Genomic DNA, 4,673 nt, shown 5'->3' with positions numbered 1-4,673 from the left:
CCTCCCTGTCTCTCTACTCCCTTTCAACTATCTCCCAAGGTCCCCATGCTCCCAATTTACCCAGAAGATCTTGTCTTTTTCAACTACTCATGTAGACTAGATGTATGTATGTCTCTCTTAGGGTCCTTATTGTTGTCTAGGTTATCTGGGGTTGTGATTTGTGGGCTGGTTTTCTTTGTTTTATGTTTAAAAACCACTTGTGAGTGAGTACATGTGATAATTGTCTTTCTGGGTCTGAGTTATCTCACTCAAAATGATGTTTTCTAGCTCCATCCATTTTCCTGCAAAATTCAAGATGTCATTTTTTTCTGCTGTATAGTACTCCATTGTGTAAATGTGCCACATTTTCTTTATCCATTCTTTGGTCGAAGGGCATTTAGGTTGTTTTCAGGTTCTGTCTATGACAAACAACGCTGCTGTGAACATAGTTGAGCACATGTCCTTGTGGCAAGATTGAACATCCTTTGGATATGTACCCAAAAGTGATATTACTGGGTCTTAAGGAAGGTTGTTCCCTATTATTCTGAGAAATTGCTGCACTGACATCCAAAGGGATTGTACCAGCTTGCATTCCCACCAGCAATGCAGGAGTGTTTCCTTTACCACACAACTTATCTTATAGCCGACTAGAGAATCACTGGGCAGATTTCAAACTCACGCACTCTAACCACAAAGTATAAACAGAGACTGTGTCTTTGTTTTTCAGCTGCCCAGACCTGAACACAGGAACTATATTAATTATAACACTGTTTGGCCAATCGCTTAGGAGTCTTTCTAGCTAGCTCTTATAACTTAAATTATTAATCTATGTATCACCTCAAGGCTGTGGTCTACCAGTAAGGTTCTGGCAGCTTTCTCCTTTGGAAGCTACATGGCATCTCCCTGACTCCACCTTCTTTCTCTCTGCATTCAGTTTAGTTTTCCCTACCTAACTCTATTCTGTTCTGCCATAGGCCAAAGCTGTTTCATTATTAACCAATGGTAAGAAAACACAGTCACAGCATACAAAGGGGAATCCACATCAACAAAGTCTGGGTTTGCAAGCTATTCCAGCCTGACAATGGTTCTGCTGCATTAGTAATGAGATTTGCAGACACAGGATCATGGCAAACAATTCTGTTCATATGCTTGACCCATCCAAGGCACCATAGCATCAACTCTATTAGTCAAGTTTTCTACACTATGAAACTATGATGGCACAGAGATAACTAACTCTGGAATTTCACTAACAACTTCCTAGTGAATGCTTTAGTGTACACACAAAAATGAGAGTTCTGGTTTTTACTATCCCATTAAAAAAATTAACCTGGGGCTGGAAAGATGGCTCAGAGGTTAAGAGCACTAGCTGCTCTTCTAGGGTTCCTGAGTTCAATTCCCATCAACTACATCGTGGCTTACAACCAGGTATAACGAGATCTGGTGCCTCTTCTGTCATGCAGGCATATATGCAGGCAAAACATTGTATATATAATAAATAAATTTTGGAAAGAAATTTAAAAAACAAAAATGAGAGCTCTGGACATTTTACTGTCCATTTGATAAAGACAAACAATAAACACTCTACAGGGGAGATTGTATCACCATTTCCTCTGCTGCCTCTAAGCTCTCCTCTGCTTTCCTCTGACATCATGGATTCTCCTGCTCTCCTCCAGTGCTTCTTTGCTCTCTTGCTCTAGAATTATCTTAGATGCTTGGAGATCTCTGGAAGATAAATTCTTGCTGTTTTCCTTAACAGACACCACGGTTATCTTTAGGCCTCTTCTCTGGGAGTTTCTCAGGGCTTCTCTCTTCCAATGTAGAGTTCTTAGTACTTTCTCCCATCTTGGTTTCTTGCTCAGTTCGAATTTTCTGTCCAGCAAGAACTCTCTCTGCCAAGTTCGGACTCTTAACTAGAGAGGATTAAAGTACAGATTTGAAAGTCTGCGTTCATTGGTAACGAGAATCATTGTTCCATATTGAAAATATGGTTTCCGGGTCCTATGTTCTGATAGCCTCCATCACTCATGCTTTGTTGGAAGCAATGGTTCAGGAGATATTACAAGCTCCAGGTCTGCTTGTGAACCATTTTAAATCCTTTGTGTCTCTTAGTTAGGACTTCGCTGAGAGTCCAAAGAGAACTTGGGTATGGGATCTCTACTGTGTAGTGTTTGCTGTCTGTTATTTGAGCTTATGAACAATGAAGTGTCTATAGCTCTCATTCTTGTGTATAATTAAAGCACTCCCCAGAAATTTCTTAGTGAAATCTTAAACTATGGCCTTCAAGGAGATATTGTTAATGTAAACAGTCAAATATGAAGTGTTTTAAATACCTTATTCTGAAATAGGAGTGGGAATATTGTGATCTGAACTGGGTTTTTTTTTCTGTTTGTAACAACTTTTATGTGCTAGAGAAATGGCAGCAAACAAGATAAGCGAAGGCTCTGAGCTCGTGGAATTTACATTCTGACTTTGTCAACAGTTAATACTTATCAACTGCATTCGATATGGAAAACATATGTTAGGTGTTCGGAAACAGCCAATAAATAACATCTTCCTGTCCCAGTTGAATTCAGAACCAATTTAGAGAGAAAAAAGATAGACAGATGGAGATCAACCCAACAGCTTTATGACGGTTAAAGCTGATTGGAGAGTGTGGCTTTGGACACGTTTCTATCGCCGAATTAAAAGACCTTTCCTTCCTTATTCATTGATGTAGCTTGACAAGCTGCAGGCTGTTCTCCTAGAAGCTCAACCATTGCCTTGTGATAGGTCACTGAGAAGAACAGATTATTCCAGTAGGGTGTGGTGACATAAATGCCTGTGATCCCTGACTTAGGAGGCCAAAGCAGGAGGAGCTCCAAGCTATGAAAACTACTCACCCTTCTACCGCAGCAGGAGACTATCGTGTCTACATAAATATAAGTGAGCCTCTGCAAACAGACGTAATTGTTTCAGGGAAAACTTATTTGTCTGTAGAGGGCTAATGATTTACGGAGACGTACGGAAATTCTCTGATAGTCATGGGTCTGCTGGTGTTGTTTCTCAGTTAACAATCATAACTCAAGTGTCAGTTTTATTCATAAAGCTGTACTTGAAGGCCAGGCAAAGAAATGGAGTTCGAAGACTGTGTGCTTTCTGGTCACATCTGAATTAAAAGAAATAGTGACAACATACAGTCTTCTAACAGTGGAGAATAATTATGACAGTGATGGGGAATATTTTTTATTGAGGTGTTACATGTAGAGACAAGCTGTGTGAATAAGCCTATCATTGGACATTCAGTATCAACTTCTTGCAGGTTTACGTGTATCAAGCTATTTCCCAATATAATCTAAGAAGAAGCAGAAGGTTTTCAACCGTAACCAGAATAACAACCACCAAGACCTCAAGTAATGTGGGCAGAGGAGGCTCCCTCCGAAGGTGTCTGAGACACACATCAGTCCTATTACAAAGCTGAGGCATGTTCATGAGAGACCCAGTCAAACTTTGCATCTTTCCAATTTATTCAAATCTGTTATTTTATTTCAAGTGCTAATTGTCTCCACAACAAACAGAAACTCCTCTCAGCTGCAATTATTGGCGTTACAATAGATAATCAACAGGAAAGCCTGAATGCATAGCGGGAAGAGTTGCCTTGGTTACCAACCCACAATGCCAGAGTGTTACATTTCCAACCATATTTCTGAATTTCTTAGCATCCCCCACCCCAACCAAGAGCAAAGGGTGGCATCTGAGTCAGCTTTGACCAATAAAAAAAAGGCCCCGCTCTTACATGGATATTTTTATGAAGGTTTTTCAATAAATAACCCTGAGAAAGGGGCCTTCCATTTAGAGTATTTGTGTATTCAAGTTCATGGACTTTTAGAACAATAAGATGGAATCAGAGTGACTGCTTTATGCTCGAGTAGCACATTATGGTATTTGCTCAATCTCCAACCCCACAGTGCAGCCATTATTCTATATTATCTTCTCCTCCCTTTTCTTAAAAGCAGATGGAAGAATAAATCACCTACGGGGCAATATTTCGTCTCACGTGGTATTTTTTTTCCTTTTGCTTGAAGATTGCGTAGGACTTCAGAGGCCAAAACCTCATCGCATCTTCACCAATAACTAACGGCCTTGCTTAGCAGCCCCTTGATCTATTAAGTAAATTGAGGTTTTTAAAACTAAGATGATTATTTAGATAAAGATCTATTAATATCTCGAGCTATTATAAGGAGGTACGAAGCCCCTACGTCTTCCTTATCAGGCTTTAATAATGGCCAGTACTATCTCTTCCTTTATTCATTAATCCTAGTTACTGGGGATCTTCATCTTCTTTATTTTCAGAACACTACGTGTACTGCCCCCTCACGAGGTGAGTGACATTTTCTTACCTCAGGAAAAATATCAAAAATATATAAATAATAACTACCATATAACAAGACCTTGATTAATGTGCCACTAATCAAATATAGATTAAAACTTCCAACAAGATGGGCTGGAGTGACGGTTCTGTGGTTAAGAGCACTAGCTGCTCTTCCAGAAGGTTAGGGTTTGAGTCCTAGTACCCTCCTAGCACCCACATGGCAGTTCATAACCACCTGTAACTCCAGTCCCAGGAGAAATGACACCCTCTTCAGGCCTACAAAGACACTGCATGCCCATGCATCGAAGGCAAAAACATAAAATTAAAAAAATAAAATCTCAAAAAA

The sequence above is a fragment of the Microtus oregoni genome, unplaced genomic scaffold, assembly GCF_018167655.1.
Source record: "Microtus oregoni isolate MIOR12 unplaced genomic scaffold, Mior012 000002F_ref0000024, whole genome shotgun sequence".
In the NCBI taxonomy this organism is placed as follows: Eukaryota; Metazoa; Chordata; class Mammalia; order Rodentia; family Cricetidae; genus Microtus; species Microtus oregoni.
The sequence above is the reverse complement of the archived record's forward strand: the minus strand, read 5'-3'. Positions refer to the sequence as shown.